At 35.4% G+C, this 20710-nt stretch overlaps 1 protein-coding gene across 1 annotated transcript in view; it reads left to right on the forward strand.

Moving 5' to 3' along the window:
- Positions 1 to 11214: 11214 nt before the first annotated feature.
- The window catches only part of LOC136038021 (kinesin-like protein KIF3B), a gene marked incomplete in the record, with an annotated part of 95886 nt that continues 86390 nt past the window's right edge, over positions 11215 to 20710 (forward strand). Inside the window, 1 exon segment of the mRNA XM_065720960.1 lies at positions 11215 to 11346.

The raw sequence follows: 20710 nt of genomic DNA on the forward strand, positions 1-20710 counted from the left end.
ATTTGGGGGAAAACATGAAAAATAGTTTCGTTGTGAAAATTTCGGAACACGAATTGACTTTACCTTCGCTTTCAGGCTCCAGCAGTGCACCTCCTTTTATTGCTGATCTTGTGGCAAAAACTTTAAAACTGTTATCAAAGTAAAAAAAAAAGAAATAAGAACTGAAATATACTTCAGCACTATGTTGCTTTAGCTTTTATATTAATTGAGTTTGTTACTTTATTGTTTTACCCAAAACAGAGGGCTTTTATGTCGCTTATTTTCAGAAAGATGACAAAAATAAAACATATAACTTAATAATCACATACACAGTAATAATTCTTTGGCAAGCGGACTTGAACATACACCAGGATTAAACAAAAGGGATTGCTCTAAAGCGTTTCTGCTCCATGGCTAAGATTCAATATACAGCTATCCTGGATTCTAGCTTGTCTTGGGATATTGATCGTAAGATATTTAATGCATCAATTAATATCTTAAATAAGATAAACATTGTTTAGTGACGCTTAAAGCTTGAAGAAGTCAATTTTAAAAGGATGAGATTTATGTATAGTTTTTGACTGTGCAGAAGAGAGCAGGAGTGAGTAGGAAGAGCCGTATCGGTATTGGCCGGCCTAGTGGCCTTAAACTGCTGGGGACAGGTAGCTCAGGTACCCGCACTTCTCACAATCAATAACAGTGTGTTAGTGTATATAAATGCATGTATTCATTGTTTGCTGACTGGAGGAGAAAAGTGCTTCCACTGGCTAGTTTTCTGAAGAAGAAGTCAAAGAGGTGAAAGGACCTGTTGTTAGTCCATACAACTCCCTACAATTTTCGGAACTGAAAAAGGAAACAATTTTTCCAAACTGAAAGTAAGGATCAACATTAAATGTTAAAACAAACAGAAATTTTTTCATATATGAGGGAGGTTGCCCTTTTTGCAACACCTTGCTCTGTATGCTGAAGTTTCAGTTTTGTCCTGGTTCTAAAAGAACGACTTTTGAAACAAAAGGATTGTTTAATTAGAATAATAAGAAGCTTTTTTAAACTATCAAAACTTTATCGCGAAGAAACAGGTGTTGAAGAAAGAATAACCTCCCTCATATATACAATAATTTTGTTCGCTTTGAGATTTAATGTTGCTCCTTATTTTTAATTTAAAAAAGTGTTTTATATTTAATTCCTGGTGTATGTTCATGTCCTCTTGCTAGATAATATTAACTAATTCGGAGAAATCGTTGCAGATGACATTAAAGTAACAAAGATTAATGTAATGTAAAAACTGAAGCAAAAAAGTGTCAGATTACATTTCAGCCATTTTTTTCTACTTTGAGAACAATTATGAAGTTTTTGCCGTAATATTAGCAATAAGCATTTCAGCTATGAGTTTCAAATTTTAGTAGAAAACCCTTGCGTTTTTATTTAATTTCCGATCTTCTTTTAAATAATTCCAGAGAATCTGGCTCCGCCTTCATTGAAAAATCCCCGCTTTCCGCAGAAAGATTGACCAGACAATTTAATTCCGGTGAAAATTTACCCTAGACAACAACCCTTAACATCTCTACGTGTAAAATTGAGTTGGCAAAGAGAAAAAACAAAGAGGAAGTTAAGATAAACAAAAATAAAATTGGAAAATTCACCAGTGTAAAATTTTTCTGAAAGTTAAACCCCCCGGAAACCTTCCTCCCTGTATAAAATTCTCTCCACGGAAAATCCCTCCATCGGAAGATTCAATGTTCCTCCACCTACTTGAAAAATGTATGCACACTTCCATTGTATTCATACGCACTTGCAGACTTAAGACGTGCTCATACATACATCTTCCCTGATTAATCACCTGCCCTCACCCTTCCTGAAGCCCCCCCATGTTACGAATATAGTAATTATTGCAGTCCCGTTTTTATACCAGCCCATCTAGTGCTATAAAACTTCTGCAGAAAAACCATAAGAGCCTAATATTAAAGGTTTTACCTTAGGCTTTAATATACATTTTTTTAATCATATATTTTGGATCAATTCCATTTTAATCTGCTATTCCTCGGTTTCAGAAATAGTCTATAGCTAAATATTGCCTCATTAGGAAGGTTAGGAAGCGGTGCAACGGTAAGAAGATTGTATTTATGGAGAACTCTGAAGAAGAAATACATTCATACCGCATTTTTTTTTCAATTGTCTTCATGTTAGAATTAGCTTTCATAGAGGGTTACTTATTGTTCGAGTATTAGAAGCGTGAAGGTAGGCCTAGATATTTAAACAAATTTACTATTCTCAATTTAAGCTAAATTTCACTTCCCTAAAATTGCCTTCTGCAATACCGTAAAAATATCCTAAAGTGCAGTTTAGCCACTCAATCAAGCATGGACACCTACCGAAAATATACAGGGGGGAGACACAAGAATAGTAATTATGAGAGGAGGGGAGGGAAAGACATTTGAGGATAAAAAGTGGCATGAAAAATAAAATTCTCAGATAAAAAAGAATGAACTTAATTCTTACACACCAAATGAAGCAAAATTTGAAACGGCAAGGATTTCTGGGAAAAAAGTTATTTCTTTTAATTTATCATGAGTTCAGTCAATATGTATTGAAAAATAATACACTATGTCCTTAACCAAAACTAGCCAAATGACAAGAAAATCTGATAGCATTCCGTATGCCGGATTTAATGAGATGAGTTCATCGTTTAATCTCATGAAGACGGCACTTTTATCAACGAAGGTCTAAATCTTAATCATCTATCTAGTTTTAGTGCGTAGTAGCACTAGAGACGAAAACTACCGAACAAGATAGTTGTGAAATTGTGGCAAGTGAATTAATATTTGCTGGGATTGGAAAGTCACTTGTGACAAATCACTAGGGGTAGCAACATGTTAAGGTGATTTTTGGGGAAATTTTGGGAATTAGGGAACCAAACTTTTCGGTGAGAGACATAAATTTTTGGGGAAATCCCCAAAAAATCGGGTACAGTGGAAGCCCTAAGTGTTCTAGACAAAGAAAATTTAAGATACTGAAAGCTTGCCCGGAATAAACGCGGGAAAATGCTGTCTTGGCCATAGCATTTTTTATTCACACGCATAATTATATTTAATGCCCTTGAACAAGCCTCCTCAGTAGTAGAATTCTTTTTCTTTTCTTTCCTTTTCTCTAGCATACTCATTTCGTTGTACTTGATACCGTCAACCCTTAACTAGTTCGGTCTTTTTTTGTTACGCTTCTGGTGCGGTGTGACAAACTTCTACTCCAAGACTTTAGTGCTAGCAGGCGACAATTTGTTTCAAAAACTAAATTGAGATTTTATTACAAGAGATATTGCCCCAAAAGAGTGTTCTAGAGCAAAAACAGAAGGTATGAAAGATTCTTTCAGCACATTTCCACCAAATCTTCCTTGCAGTCATCAATTTTGCAGACGCTGAAGACATTTCTAACTTTGATTTTGGATCACAAGAACGATCAGTACCAGAATATTATTTGAATTTGTGACAGGATTCTGAATGCACCTTAAATGAAATACCAGCCGGTGAGGTTCAAAGCATTTTATCAGCTAGGTGGAGAAGTTCTCGGAGATGCTAATTGACAATTGTCCAGGTACTAATATGTGCCTAGGAAAGGGATAAACCCAAAACAACCAAAATGTATATATATGTTTAACATTTTCTGCTTTCTGATAGCGTTAACAAACATTTTAGTATTTACTGCAGCCATATTTCAGATGAAAAAGAAGATTGCCAGACAGGGGTAGATCCGAGATTTTCTTAAGGGGGCGGGTGCATAATAGGTGTCTTCAATAAACATGCGAACAAAGAAATGTCGGCAATTTCAAGGGAACCTTGAGAATTTTGTGTCGTAGTTAGGTAGTGGAAATGGTCGTAAATTTAATCTAACAACAGGGATGGTTAAAGTTCTAATAAGTCTGTTGACATTACAATGGTATAAAATATTGACACAAAAATAGTAAGTTATAAAAACCAACCTGCAATAAAAAAATGAAAACCTGTGCATCATCTGTAAAAAAATGATGTTTAACATTTTCTGCCTAATTTTTTTCTTTGTACTTTTGACCACTATAGCGAGTGACTAAAAAAAGAGATGGTAATGAACCATATTTTGGGGTCATGTACTCTTTGTGACATTGGTATAGGTCAAATCAATAAGGATGTGACCTAATTTTCTGGTATTGCTTAGTAGCTAGGATAGTAACGAAGAGTAGGAAGTGAGGATGAAGATAAAACTTGTATATTCGTAAAAGATATATTAAACAGTATATACTAGTTCTTTTAGGAGTGTAACAAGAAAAACAGAACAAAGAGATAGAAATGCAAAGAAGATATTTAAAGCGAGGATTTTAAATATAAGTAATAAAGAATTTAAGTAATAAATCAATCGCTGTTTCTTACTGAAAAGAGTGTTTAAATAAACAGTATCAACTTTGACGAAATCCCAAAAATTTACTAATCAAGATTTTACTTTTTTATAACAAAGTGGCGTATCTTTCCAATTTTTAATGTTCGATATATTTTGCTTAAATTACAGAATTCACAAATTTACAAGAAAAAGTCAATTTCTCAATTTCTACTCCCACCATATGCATTTATTACACGGTCGATGTCTACCTGAACATTTCGGTGAATGTTTATAAGGGCTAGTCTTGTCAGTTTAGAGCTCTTTGCTAGTATTTCCTCTTCTATTCATCCTAAAATAGTCGAATAAAGACCAAAATCGTCAGAAAAATATGAACTCTAACAAAGATACGTTAAGGTATGGGCTTCAAACCAAGTATATGAGATGTTATGAAAACGGAGATGTACCAGCCCCATTCTTTTGGATTATCCATAACACATTTCTTAATCAAGTGGATTAAGGTTCAATTGAGTCTTTCCACCAGTCCATTGGTCTGGTGATGATACGGAGAAGTCGTTATTGTCTTTATACCAAGCATTTTCTAAACTTCCTTTAAACTTCTGGACAGAAAGTTTGATCTGTGGCCAAAACCTCAACATGACTCCAAATCGGCAAAAGAACTGTTTGAGGACCTCCACAATTTTTCTTGCATCAGTCTGCAAAGGCGACGCTTACGGATATTTGGTGGAATAATCCAGAATTACAAGCAGAAACCGATGCCCATTCTGTGATGGTGTTAACGGCCCAACAATGCCCATAGCCACGTGGTAGAAGGACTTTTCCACTCTGCATAAGAAAATCAGAGGTACTTTCTCATTCGCTTTCAGCCTAGCAGTGAGCTGATACGGCTTACAAGTTGATGTATTTTGGACAATTCGTCTTACTTTTGGCCAAAACAAACGATGCAGAATCTGATCACAATTCCCCTGGTTACCAGTATGTTCACTTAACAGCGAGTCATGGGCCAACTTCTTTATTAAGGATCAGCAAGACTGTGCCACCACCAGTTGTGGTATCTCGTCAGGCATTGACGAAGCCTTTTTCCTATACAGCACACCATTAAGGATCTCACAGCTTTCACTTTGCGGAGGTCGCTTGAAACAGTTTACCAAGCTTTTGCCAGCCTTCTGTAGATGTTTGAACTCATCTCCAGTCAGCTGATCTGGACTTATCTCCTGAGCTGTAACCAACGAAAGAGGCTTGTTTAAATAAAAACAAATTTTAACTGTAAGTAAGGAGCGCCATTAAAACTTAAAACGAACAGAGATTATTCCGTATATGAAAGGGACTATCCCCTCCTTAACGCCCTGCTCTTTACACTAAATGTTTTATTGTTTTGAAAAGTAGAGATATGAGAAAGAGTCAAACTTTGGCGTTAAGAGCAGGGCGTTAAGAAGGGGACAGCCTCTTTTGTATACAAAATAATTTCTGCTCGTTTTAATTTGTAGTGTCACTCGTTACTTGCAATTAAATAAACTTGTTTTTTATTTAATTTCTGAATGTGTCTGAATTAATGCAGCTTTCAATTTTTGCTCACCATACATGAAGAATTAAAACAGAATTTGCATTTACATTTTTTCAATTAATAATAGCTTTATAATAATCAAAGTTTGATTTTGTTCTTTTTAAGAATGATTCCAAAAACACAGAGGCTATTTAATTCGAGTAATAATCTCCTTTAAAATAAAAAAACTTTAGCGTAAAAAACTTTAGCGTAAGAGTGAGCTATTGAGGAAAAGCCACCCCCTTAAATACGTAATATTTTATGTTCGTATAAAGTTTTAATGTTGCTTTTTACCTTAAGTTAAAAAATGTATTTATTTGTGTAATTACTGATCATTTTTTAAATAATTTTGTGAAATCCGTTTTCCACTCCGAGGAAAAATCCATTCCCCCACGGGAAATTTCTCCATGGAAAAATTATCCAACGCGGCACAAATTCGCAATATTTGCGGAACTAATTTAATTGCCCCCTCGTCAATATCTCGCTCTTTCCACAAAAGCTTGAATTTGTCCCGATTCCTTAAAAATGACCCCTGAATCACAAAGGCCTTCAAATAAATAGTTGGAATTACTAAAAATATTAAATAATTTGATGCTGCTCCTTATTTCCAGTAAAAAAATTATTTCTGTTTCTTTTTTGAATTTCATAGAAATTTTCTTCACTAATGATAAATTCCTCTATTAAAAGATCCTCCCACGTGACCCCCCTCCCAACGCGAAAAAGTCCCCCTGAAAAAGTCTGTGCACTTCCCAACAACCATTACTGTATGTAACGATGTGTTAAAGTTTGTAACTTGCAGACCCTCCCCCGAGGACTGTGAAGGATAAAGTCGTCCCAAAAGACTTAGTTATTAGGTTTTTCGACTGTGCTAAACAAAACAGCTGTCACAAAATTTTTATCCGGTGACTTTGCGAAAAAAAATAAGCACGAGAAGGGGCTTAGGTACCCTTCATTTTTTGCTACAGTAGGGTTCTTTGATACGCTGAATCTGATGGTGTGATTTTCGTTAAGATTGTATGACTCTTAGGGGGTGTTTCCTCCTATTATCTAAAATAAGACAAATTTTCTCAGGCTCGTACCTTTTGATGGGTAAGACTAATCTTGATGAAACTTATATATTTATAGTGATTTTCGTTAGGATTATTTGACTTTTAGGGGACCTTACCCCTATTTTCAAAAATAAGACAAATTCTCTCAGGCTCATACATTTTGATGGGTAAGACTAAACTTAATGAAACTTGTATATTTAAAATCAGCATAAAAATGCGATTGGTATGAAAGTTCTGTTTTTAGAGTTTCGGTGACTATTGAGCCGGGTCGCTCCTTACTTACAGTTTCTTACCATGAACTGTTTGATCAAGCTCTATGTACTTCTCCTTTTGACTTTTTTCCGTCCGTCTGGCCTCTCGGTGTTTTTCAGGATCCACCTCTATTGTCCCAATATCAATTTTTGGAAGATCAACTCCCCCATTCTTTTAAGTAGGTGAATCAGAAATGCTTAGCATTGGAGGCGAGTCAATCATCCTTGGTACAAATTCATCCTGTTTAAGCTTTTTGGCAGTAATTTCTACTTGTGCTGACAAGATCTATAATATTGGACTTTTTCTTTCCAAAGGGCTGACTGCAAAGTTCATTGAAACAAGGAAATGATGTCCCCAGAACCATGTCAACAGATAATTCGCTTGTGACAGCAATGGGTACGCAGTCACTGAAACCATCCCCTTTCCTTCTTACCTGGATATGAATGTTTTTAACAGGATACTATTTGCAGTCCCCATGGACGTAGCAAACTTCTATCTTCTTTGAAGGGAAGCTATCGTCCGGCATATACTTCTTATGCATGATACACACGGTGGCACCTCTTTCGACCAAGAAAGTTACTGAATGTCCTTCAATTACACCTTCGAAATAGAAACGTACCCTTGCAGCTTTCAATGGGCTAGGACTTTGAGCTAGAAGAAGTCGTTTCTTTGGCTGTTGGCAGACCTTAGCCCTGTGTCCTTTCTTCCTGCAGTCATAACAGCTTCGATAATTCTTCTATGACTGGGAGGTACCAAAAACTGAATTTTGTGCATCTTTCTTCTCTTTCTTAGGCTTCTCTTCGTGATTTTGAGTTTCTCGATATCTGTTTTCTTCCTATGCAAATTCTTCAAAACTAGATTTTCGTCTCTTCTGGCGAGAAAGAACGTGTCTGTTAATCTGCATACTTCCTCCAAAGGTGGCTGGTCGAGTTCCTTAAGACGTATGCGTAGTTGATCAATTCTTATAGAACCTATAAATTTCTCAGCCACCATCAATTGAAGGATATCATCTATTTTCTGTGTGAGGATCTCAAAATCTGTGTTTTTTGTAAACTCGCTGTAAACCCGAAGGTGTTGAGGTATATATCAGTGTCCCAATCATTGTTGAAATTTGCTATTGAAATAGGTGAGATCCCTGCTGTTACGGTTTAATTCTGAATCGCAACCTGGCATGCGTGAACGGCTGGCTAAAGTGCGTTCCAAAAGTAGCAAAACAGTCATTCATCACTTCCATGCTCAATTTAACAGTCAGTCATAGCAGGGATACAATTGCCTCTTGGTTCATAGTGATGCTTTGATCTATATCAACGAAAGTATTGCCTGAATCACCCTGGGATCAGGCTGACTCCGTTTCTCCTTCTTCCTCATAACTTCCTATCTTGGCTTCTAGTGGTAGACTTATGCCAGCTTTCAACTCAGGTTCTACCAAGATAGATGTCTCCCACCTGGCGTTTTAGCCACTAAGATTGGAAGGGACAGAAAAACTGGAAGACCTATTAGTATCCGTCTCAACATTAAGTAGATTATGGCTTTTTGAAGCCTCTTGAGCACTGATTCGGTGGTTCCATCGCCAACTTTGGATTTTGAGTGGCTTTATTGGTTGTTTGGTAAGCGTTGTTGTCACTTGCACACTCCAATCGCTTCAGCATCCAGTTGTCAACCAATCCGAGAGTAATGCAAAACAACTGTTAATTTTTTTGTATAGAACCAATGCGAGAGTAATATAAAATTACTACGAAACTTGGTACAGAACCAATACCTGAGTAATATAAAATTATTGCAAAATTTGATATAGAACCAATGCGTGATTAATACAAAAATGCTGCAAAATTTGTCGTGGAACCATTGCGTGAGGAATATAAAATTAGTGCAAATTTTTGGTATAGAACCAATGCTTGAGTAATTTAAAATTATGGAAAATTTTGGTATAGAACCTGTGCGTGAGTAATATAAAATTACTGCAAAATTTGGTGTAAAAACAATGCGTGAGCAATATAGAATCACTGCAAAGTAGTTTTAGTATAGAGCCAATGCTTGAGCAATACAAAATTACTTCCTATATCTTTCCTGTCACCAAACCACGAAGCCTCAATGCCCAAATTGATTTTTCCCACTGGTTTAACACAGCTGCACACCCAAAAGTGTTAAGGTATGTATCAATGTACCCATTATTATTGAATTTTGCAATTGAAATACCTGACATCCCTGCCGTTACAGTTGCATTCGAAATTGCAGCCTGGCCTGCGTGAACGGCGGGACTAAAGTGCGTGGTAAAAGTAGCAAAACGGGCTTTCATCGCTTCCATGCTCAACCTGAAGGTATTTTGCGGCAGGGCTACATATGCATGTTGGTCCATAGTGACGCAATGAACCATGCTAATGAAAGTATAGCTTGAATTATCCTGGGATCGAGTTGACTCCTTTTTCGTTCTTCCTCTGAACTTCCTATCTTGGCCTCTAGTGGTAGGCAAATGCTAGCTTTCATTTCCGGTTTTACCAAGGCAGATCTCCCGCCTGGCTTCGTAGTCACTAAGATTGGAAGGGATAGAAGAATTGGAAAACATACTAGTTTCAGGCTCAACAGTAAGCTGATAATTACTTTTTGAAGCCTCTTGAGCACTGATTCGGTAGATTCGTCAACAACATTGGGTTTCCAGTGGCTTATGGCGTTTGTGGTAAGTGTTGTTTTCACTTGCACGCTCCTGTCGCTTTGGTATTCAGTTGCCAATCAGCTCGAGAGCAATATAAAAGTGCTGTAGTTTTTTTATAGAGCCAAGGCAAGAGTAAAATAAAATTACTACCAAATTTGGTATAGAACCAATACGAGAATAATATAAAATTGCTACAAAATTTTGTATAGAGCCAATGCGTGCGTGACATGAAATTACTGCAAAATTTAGTATAGAACCAATGCGTGAGTAATATAAAATTACCGCAAAATTTGGCGGTAACCGGAGCTGGATGGTATCCTGTAGAGCCAAGACTTGAAACCTCAACCACTCTGGCAAGACTGACGCTTACCCACTTCATTTTAGGTCAAAGCATAAAGCCACTAAGTCTAACTGGTCCACACAAATTTCTCTTTACCACTGCAGCACCGAAAAGCTGCTTTAGAACACATGGAGTTTTCTTTCAAAACTGAGTTGCGTATGCTGCTAGAGTTTACTATCTATTGGAATTTCTTCTGATCAATATAAAAAATAGTCACACGGCAACACTAATCAAGCAACCGACAAGGTATCTCTATCTAAATGTCCAAATTCATTTACTATCTTTTAAGTAATTAATCTTCTAATTAATTCAATTCAAAAGAAATTCATTTTAAGTGTTAAAATAAAACCGTAAATAAAATAACTGATTTTTCACTTTTTTTTAATTTTTAACGTGGCAAAGTTCATCAGTCTTGAATACAAAATTTACCTTGTCACGAATTAAACGTGGTTCATTATTCCATTTTTTACACCAATTTGTTGCTGATTAATTTCTCTTTATTCCAGGAAATTATCCAAATGCGAAAAATCGCTTCTTTATTCTTAAACAGATAAATCGTAACTACACACTTGTTGGACTATTCATATGAAACACAGAATTCCTGTTCCATCAACCTAAGATATCCTTTCAGTCAGGCAACCGTCTTGATTTCTGGCTCTCAAGTATGTTTTCATGTTTATGTTTACCTTTGTTTTAATAGCCGAAAGCTTTTTTTATGTAGTTAGAAGTGAATTAGTAAGTTTATTTTTTATCTGAAATAAAAATCGTGCTTCCTGAATTGTAGGGTCCTATTAGCTACATATTTACTTGGCCCTCTCAGAAAGAAACATACAAAAGGTTTTCTTTTCCAAGCAGCTCCAGAAACAGCTGTGTAGCACGCAAATCTAGGCAATTACAATGGTAGTAACTTTGACCTCGTGCGTGTTTTGCACAAAGTGCAATAGGCACACAAAATTTGCGGAAGGTAATACTTTTTTTCAAGTCGTACTTTTCGGTGGTTCTGGTGATCAATGTGCAATTTGCAGAAGATAAGGAAGGAAGCTCATGATTCAATAGAAGTTAATCAAGGAACTGAAAAAAGTGAAAGAAGCTAGTGATTCATAAGGCACAGAAAATCAGGTTATACGAATGCATATGGCCTGTTGCTAATGGTCAAACCCCAAACAACAACGTAGAGCTTACTTGTCAGAGTAATAGGCCTAGATTAGTCTGCTAATAAAACCAATTTGGCTACAGTAGGTTCACAAAGAAACAAAAGTTTTGCTTTTTCTTGGTGATAATATAGCTTAAATCCCTTTTTCCTAAAGATTAATAGTAGTACCACTGGAAATTTCAATTGTATACCCCCAGTTGTTCTTGAGATGCTGCTGAGACATCTTATTCCTAACCAGCATACCCATAGGCTTAAATGTTCACCCTTATGTAGTGCTTATTTTATTATAAAAACCCTAGTGCATTTTATTTAGGTACATAGCTACACAAACCTTCCCTTACACTTTCTACTTTATACCCTATCTGATAAATTTACAACATAATTTAGGTGTGATGAAAATGAATACAGCCTATGACATGAGCATTTAGAAATGATAATGCTAGAAATACATCCATTTCTGGCTGAACCTCCTCCATGAGGCAAACAAAAAATGCATAAAGTGGGCCAGGTTTTGAAGCCAAGGGAAAAGTTGGGGTTTTACAATATGAATGAAATTATAGGTAAAATTCTAGTTGACTGACTTTTGGCTATCTTGGAAAGGGGTTAGGTTAGGAAAAATGAAACTTTCAGGGTAAAATTCTAGTTAATTGACTTCTTGCTACCTTGGAATGGGTTTAGGTTAGGGAAATGAAACTTTCAGGGATGGTTCTACAGGCTAAAGTATGTCCAAGGAAGGTATGTTACAGTACCCACCTCTACTCCTTCTCCCTCTAGAGGGCCCTGAAATTTGCCTACATGACAGGTCTATACATACTGAAATTTTGACAAAACAACATTTTATCTTAATTAACATTTACCTTTAGCTCTAAAAATGCAATTCCTGTTATTTTAGTAGAATTTTGAGCCATATCAATGTTTTTTTTTTCAAAATTTAGGAAATATATTTGCATATCTTCAAAACCTTATAAAATGGGATTGAGCAAAGTTAAGGAGCTGAAAACAACTTTGTTGTACTTCAATTAAGCAGAAGATCTATTTTGCAAGGTTTCACTTTTATAACACACATATTTTTAAAGGTCATCAAAGGTCAGGGCCCTCAAGAGGGAGAAGGAGTGAAGGTAGTTGCTTCAAAATACCTTCCCGTGACCTACTTTAGTCTGTAGATTCGTCCCTGAAAGTTTCATTTTCCTGACCTAAACCCTTTCTGAGATAGCAACAAGTCAATTAACTAGAATTTTACCCTTTCATGGATGAGTGTAAAGGCTAGGGTATGACGCAGGAAGGTATTTTGAAGTACCCACCTCCACTCCTTCTCCCTCTAGAGGGCCCTGACCTTGGTAAAATTATAGTTAATTGACTTCTTGCTATCTCAGAAAGGGTTTAGGTTAGGAAGATGAAACTTTCAATTTTGAATCTACAGACTAAAGTATATCCTGGGAAGGTATTTTGAAGCAACTACCTCCACTCCTTCTCCGTCTAGAGGGCCCTGACCTTTGATGACCTTTAAAAATATGTGCATTATATAAGTGAAACCTTGTAAAATAGATCTTCTACTTAATTGAAGTATAACAAATTTGTTTTCAGCTTCATAACTTTACTCAATTCCATTTTGTAATATTTAATGATATGCAAATGCATTTCCTAAATTTTGAAAAAAAACATTGATATAGCTCAAAATTCTATTCAAATGACAGGAATTGTATTTTTCAGAACTAAAGGCCGCAAAAAAGCAACTAGTAACTGAAAATTAAGGTAAAATATTGTTTTGTCAACATTTCAATAGGTATAGACCTGTTACATAGGCAAATTTCAGGGCCCTCTAGAGGGAGAAGGAGTGGAGGTGGGTACTTCAAAATACCTTCCTGGGACATACTTTAACCTTTAGACCCATCCCTGAAAGTTTTATTTTCCTAACCTATCAGCTTTCCAAGATAGCCAAAAGTCAATCAACTATAATTTTACCAAAAATATATTTTAAATACTAATTCCAGTCATCACTGGTAATTTCTGTATAGTAAGAAGTCAAAAGATAATTAAGAAACTAATGCTCTCATTAATGCTAATATCCAAGATGGTTCACTCACTTTAAGTTTAAATTAGCCAGCTTATTCTGAACAATTGTAATAGTAGCTGTTGTGACATTGGCCTTTGTTGAAATTTGAGCTGGCAAATCAGAATGATTAGTTAGATATTACAAAAGGTAGGCAGTGCAATATCAGGGTCATTTGTCAGGGTCAGTGTTATTTGTCAGTCAATGTTCCTATTACCTGAACAATTGTCTAGGGTTGTGAAACTATTGTTAATAGATGCATTTTGACTTTGTGAATATCTTTTCTCTCTTGCAAAACTACTGCAAACTCACTGTTATGGTGAGTTTGCAGTAGTTTTACAAGAGAGAAAAGATGTTCAAAAAGTCAAAAGGCATCTATTAACAATAGTTTCATGACCCTAAACAATTGTTCCGGTAATAGGAACATTGACCCATTTGTCAGGGTCAATGTTGGGGTTGTTTGTCAGGGTCATGCTGTTTCATTATTGTAACCCTATTTTCCCCAGAAATTGCAGCTAGTCAAGGGAAAACTAATGTGGCGTTAAAGTTCAAAGGGAGGATATTTTAAGTTTTTGTGAGTTTTTTTTTAGTTTAATTTATTGAATTACTGTGTATAGCTAGATTCTGATGATTGCATGTTGTTTTTGTGTCATTATTCATTCATATTCAACTTCAACATTTCCCTCAGCTTCAAAACCCTGCCCACTTGACACATTTTTAGTTTTGTTGAAGAAGGATTTTAGAAAGCTAAGAAATAGATACATTTCTGTAATAATGACAAAGAAAAAATATGCAATTATGAGAATCCTGCTATATGTAGCAATATGCATTTTGAAACCTTGTGATGAAAGTAGGCTAAAGCTTTACTGGAATAAATTTTAGGATAAGCTACATTTTCTTAGGGATAAGTTTAGTTTAAACACATTTAGGAAAAAAAAGTCTCAAATAGAAGAACAGCTTACTTTGCAAGCAAAGCAAATGCAAGCAAATTCATTTGCTAGCTTTGCAAGCAAAATGAAGCAAAACTCAGTAAGTTTTAAATGATGAAGATTTCTGTTAAACAGATTTGTCCATAACAGGTTTAATTATTATCCATTTAATCTGAATCCATTATGTCCAAAACCTTAACTGAAAAAATTAGACTCAAAACAAAATTACAGAAAGATTTATCTATCCCCAAGCTTATAATAGATGTAGACTTGTCTATATGTAATTTCATAAGCATTAAAATAGGCTACAGACAGGGCTAGATTTATGGGCTAAGTGTTTTTGCAAGATTTTAGGGAGATCTCCAAAAATTTAAAAATAGTAGAAGCACTGGACAGATCACAACTGTTGAGCCAAAAGTAATGAAGAGAAATGATACAGAGCTCTCAACTGCTATTCTTGGGAGACATCTTACAGTTTTTAAGTGGTCATGGAATTCCTGTGCTATTTAAAATCACTTCTCTATGAATAGGCAGCAGACTACACCTGACACTTTGAAAATAAAATACATCAGTCCAGTTTCTGTTGAGAAAAAAATTATTTGGTGATAATTTGTTGTTCCCCTTGACCTGGGGCTGTTGGTAAATCCTGGCCTAGTTATATAAGGAGTAGAGATGCTTAAAATTCATCCTTCCTGCATAGATACCATGTTTTGATTTGCTGATAGCCAGTTAGAATATTCCTCTTTCATAATAGGATGATTCTCCCCCTTAAACTAAAATGCCTTATATCTTCAAACATATAAACATTTATTGAATAGCAAAAGAAAAGCTAAATTTAAACTTGCAGTCCAGCTGTCAAATTGACCATTTTCTTTAGATTTTCCATTTCAACTGAATAAAACGATGAGGTTCAAATAAAAATTTTATCACAAGGAAATCTTATCATGTAGTTTTTGATAATGAACTGCAAGTAAGGAGTAACCTGGGTCAAAACTAAACCAAATTTTGATTACACTTAACACACCAACATATTTTTCTTTTTATACTGGTTCAAAATATATAAAATTCATTAAGTTTATTGTTACCTACCAAGAGCTACACATCTGAGAACATTTCAATAAACTTCTAAAAAGGGGGATTACATCCCAAAAAAGCAAGCATTCTCAGAGAAAATCCCTTTAATAGATTTGTCAAATCAGAGAACCTACTGTAGAGGTTTCTAGCTCCAATCTACAGACTGTAGAATTTTGCCTTTTTTTTTAGAAGAAGAAAGATTATGGATGTATGTTTTTTTTCTCCCAGGGGTTACTATATAAAACTGAAGGTTCTTGAAAACTGAGAGATAACTTATTTGAATGTAAATTTAAAGTTCATTTTTGAGTGACCATAAAGACTGTGCCATGGGACAGCATTGTTTCCTGCTATTTTATGGCACCAAATTACAACTTTGCCCCAAAGAGGACCAATTTGCAATCAATCTAAAATTTTGAGAAGCTAATGTTTTTAAACATATCAGTAAATTATATTTTAGGCTTCTCAGCTGCAGAGGAAATAATGTGACTTAGTGCAAGTTTTGGTTTAAACTCAGTTGCCTCACTTTTTATAATGAAATTTATTTGTTTTTGTTTTTATACAAAATATTTCAGTTCATTTAAACATGTGTTTGAAATGTAATTATTGATTGGAGAATATTATTGTGGTCGTTATGATGGCTTCAACCATGTAGAAGATCAAAAGTTGTACATAATCCACCCATTTGAACAATAATACCCCTCTTTGTGCAACTAAAATTCTACACTAGAAGCATTAATAGGGACCTATTGAACAAAAATACTACTTATTAAAGACTTTTCAAGTGTATTTAAATTTTGTCCAAAGTTTAAATTACAATCCAATATTCTAATTTTTAAGGAGAAAAACTGAAAAACATAAGGTGGTACTAGTCAATTTAAAATTATTAATAAATACATTTTAAAAGTAAATAAATAATGGATTTAAGAGGCCTTTGCCCTATATTATATCTTGGTTAGGCCTGGGCATGATTTAGGAAACTATCAGAAATTAAATAAAAAAAATAAAACAGTTTTTTTCAACTGAAAGTAAAGAATGGATTTGAAACCTATTTGAACAAAAATGATTCTTATGCAAAGAAGGCTGTCTCTTGAACTCCTAGCTATTTACTCTGAAGTTTGACTTTTTGCCCAAATTCTTTAAGAACATTTACTGAAACACAAGGCCATTGAATTGGGAACAGAAAGTTTTTTTTAATGCACTAAAAGTTTTTTTTAGCTTAATAAGCAAGGTAGAGAGGAGGGAGTAGTTCCCCTTATATACAGAATGGTTTCAATTTTTTTAAGTTTTAAAGTTGCTCCTTACTTTTAGCTTTATCATTTGTTTAATTACATCAAACAGTTTGTGGTAACAATAGTAACCAAAACTCCTCTAAAAAAATAGTGCCAAATGGATGGATAGTTTATCCACCTATTGTATGTCAAATAGTGGATGCCAGTAGTTTGATGCCAAAAAATGGAAATTTGATGCCAAAACAACAGACTAGCAGGATCAATACAAGATACTAGGGTGTATAGGAGTGCTGTTATTGATGTTAAAAGTAAAGATCACCATCTAGTAGTGTCTAAAGTTAATTTAAAGCTGAAAGTTTGGAAGGGTAACTACCTCCTGGAAAGTTATGATGTTGGTAGACTCCAGGATGAAAATTTGAGAAAAAACTTCCAGGAACAGTTGAATACTAAACTTGAGTGTTTAAAATTTGACAATGTGGAAGATGGATGGAATAATTTCAGAAAAACAATTTGTGAAGTTGCTGATGGTGTCTTAGGAAAGAGTGCTAAGAATGCAACTAGGAATATTAGTGAAAAAGCTTTAGGTTTAATAGAAAGTAGAAGGGGTTTGTATAAGAACTATCTGAGTGATAGGTCGTATGAAAACAAAAGGAATGTAAAGAAAGTGGAGAAAGCATTAAAATATGAACTAAGGAGATGTGAAGTGGAGGCTATGGATAAAATTGCTGAGGATGTGGAAGATGCAACTAGATGGCATAATAGTAAAATATTATACTGGCATGTTAATAAATTGAAAGGGAGTAGCCAATCCGGACTAGTCCCAGTTAAAGATAGAAATGGGGCCACAATTAGTGATAAGAAAAAAGTTAAAGAAAGATGGGTGGAACATTTTGAGAATGTGCTAAACCAAGACACAGTTGCAGGAAAAGATATAGATGAAAATGAAGAAGTTTGTGATACCTTGGATGTGAAGGAAGATTTGTTTAGTGAAGAAGAATTAGCGACAGTACTAAAAGGATTAAAAAATAACAAGGCTCCAGGTGCTGATAGTATGATTAATGAGTTTCTTAAATATGGTGGCTCTGAGGTTAGGAATAAGCTCCTGAAGATTATGAACATGATTTTAAAAAAAGGGAAAATACCAAATGATTTTAGGAAAACCTGAATTAAACCACTGTATAAGAAAGGTGACAAGAGTGAGTGTTGTAATTATTGAGGCATTAGTCTGGTCTCTGTAGGTAACAAATTACTGAGTAATATGATACTTTTTAGACTGAGAGATGCTGTGGACAAAGTTTTAAGGGAAGAACAATGCGGTTTTAGAAAAGGTAGAGGATGTGTTGACAAGTTTTCACTCTCAAGTTAAGAATTGAGAAGTCCCTTTGTTGTCAAACACCTTTGGTCCTCAGTTTTATCTATTATGAGCAAGCTTTCGATTCTGTTGATAAAAGAGCGTTAACAAAGGTCTTATTGTTATATGGTACCAGAAAAATACATTAAAGTGATTTGTGCTATGTATGAGAATAATACTGCTGCAGTTAAGGTAGGAAATGAGGTTAGCAACTGGTTTTGTATTAAATCAGGAGTTAAGCAGGGTTGTGTTCTATCCCCCTTTATATGGATCATTTTGATGGACTTCATCTTAAGGAGCACAGGAAAGGCAATTGGGGACCACGGAATCAAATGGGGAGGAAAAACGCTCCTGTACTTTGATTATGCTGATGATTTATGCATATTAGATGAAACTGTGAGCAAAATGAATGAATTAATGGAGGTTTTGCGAGTTCAGGGTGCTAAAATAGGCTTGAAAATTAATGTTAAGAAGACTAAGTCACTAAGGCTAGGGATAAGTGAAGATGAACAGGTGACATTAGGTAACGAAAAGATTGATCAGTTTGGGAACTTCATTTACCTTGTTAGTATTACTAGTAAAGATGGTGGGAGCAGTGAAGATGTTAAAAGTAGAATAGCTAAGGCTCAGGGTGTTTTTTCACAGTTAAAAAAAGTTTGGAAGAATAGAAAGATAAGTCTGCAAACCAAGATTAGAATATTGGAAGCTAAACCAAGATTAGAATGACAGTGGTCAAATATGGCTCTGAAGCAAGGGCACTCCAAAAAGCAGATGAAAATTTACTAGGTGTTTTCCAGAGAAATTGCCTACAGATTGTTCTGGGTACCTGGCTGACTGACTGTATTTCAAACAGTAGGTTGTACGAAAAATGTGGTTCAATCCCACTTTCTAGGGCTATAATGAAAGAAAGGTTGAGATGGCTAGGCCACGTTCTATGGATGAAGGATGACAGATTACCAAAGATTGTCCTTTTTGGCCAACCGTCTGGGGCTACACGGAAAGCAGGTCGTCCTTGTCTGGGTTGGGAGGATGTCATAAATAAAGATTTAAAGGAAATGGGAACTTCCTGGGAGGATGTAAAGAGGGAGGCTTTAAATAGATTAGGTTGGAGGAGGAGCGTGCGTAGCTGTGTTAGCCTTAGGCGGCTTGGTGCTGCAGTGAGGTATTATTACTATTATTAATAGTAGTAGTAGTAGTAATAGTTACATCAAAAGAATCGCATTTTAATGCTGATTTTAAATATATACGTTTCATCAAGGTTAGTCTTACCCGTCAAAAGTTACGAGCCTGAGAAAATTTGCCTCATTTTAGAAAATAGGGGGAAATACCCCCTAAAAGTGATACAATCTTAACGAAAATCAAACCATCAGATTCAGCGTATCAGAGAACCTCATTGTAGAAGTTTCAAGCCCCTATTTACAAAAGTGTGGAATTTCACATTTTTTGCCAGAAGACAAATCACAGATGCGTGTTTATTTTTATTTTTTTTTTTTTTGTTTGTTTTTTCCCCCAGGGGTGATCGTATTGACTCAATGGTCCCAGAGTGTCGCGAAAGGACTCATTCTAACGGAAATTAAAAGTTCTAGTGCCCTTTTTAAGTGACCAAAAAATTGGAGGGCACCTAGGCCCCCTCCCACGCTCATTTTCCCCCAAAGTCACCAGATCAAAATTCTGAGATAGCCATTTTATTCACCGTAGTCGAAAAACCTAATAACTATGTCTTTAGGGACGACTTACTCCCCCGCAGTCCCCATGGGAGAGGCTGCAAGTTACAAACTTTGACCTGTGTTTACATATAGTAATGGTTACTGGGAAGTGTATGGATGTTTTCAGGGGGATTTTCTTGGTTTGGGGGGAGAGTTGAGGGAGTGGAGGTTACGTGGGAGGATCTTTCCATGGAGGAACTTCTCATGGGGGAAGAGACTTTCAAGGGGGCGCAGGATTTTCCAGCATTATTTAAAAAAAACAATGAAAAAATAAATATGAAAAGTTTTTTCTACTGAAAGTGAGGAGCAGCATTAAAACTTAAAACGAACCGAAATTATTATGCATATGAGGGGTTTACCTCATTCTTAAGGAGTTGGGACAAAATTTAAGCTTTAGTGTAAAGAGCGAGGTATCGACGAGGGTTGAGCCCCCTCATATACGCAATAAAAACATACAAATATAGAAGTTCACTACGTAAGTTAATTCGTAAGTTACGTATATTTTTTACTTATGAAAACGTTAGTAAAAAATTAAAAGTTATAGTTGCCCTTTTAAGTAATCAAAAAATTGGAGGGCAACTAGGCCTCCTCTCTCGCTCTTGTTTTCTCAAAATCTTCCGATTAAAACTATGAAAAAGCCATTTAGCCCCAAAAAACTAATATGCAAATTTCGTTTTAATTATTTGTGCGCAGAGAGCTAAGATACAAAAAATGTATTAATTCAAAAACGTCCAGAAATTAAACAAAACAACAAGAGCTAAGAGCTAATAAGGCACTTGTGACGAGGCGAAAAGAGCTAAGAGCCAAGAGATCATATGGTATGAGCTCTAACAAAATTCTATGAATCAATAGATTGATTTAAAAGAGAAAATAAGAGGCTTAATGCCGGTCAGGATTTAAAATAAGAGCTCTGAGTCCCGATGTCCTTCTAAATATCGAAATTCATTAAGATCCGATCACCCACTCGTAAGTTATAAATACCTAATTTTTTCTAATTTTTCCTCTCCCTTTAGCCCCCCAGATGGTCGAATCTGGGAAAACGA

This window comes from Artemia franciscana, chromosome 17 (assembly GCF_032884065.1).
Source record: "Artemia franciscana chromosome 17, ASM3288406v1, whole genome shotgun sequence".
In the NCBI taxonomy this organism is placed as follows: domain Eukaryota; kingdom Metazoa; phylum Arthropoda; class Branchiopoda; order Anostraca; family Artemiidae; genus Artemia; species Artemia franciscana.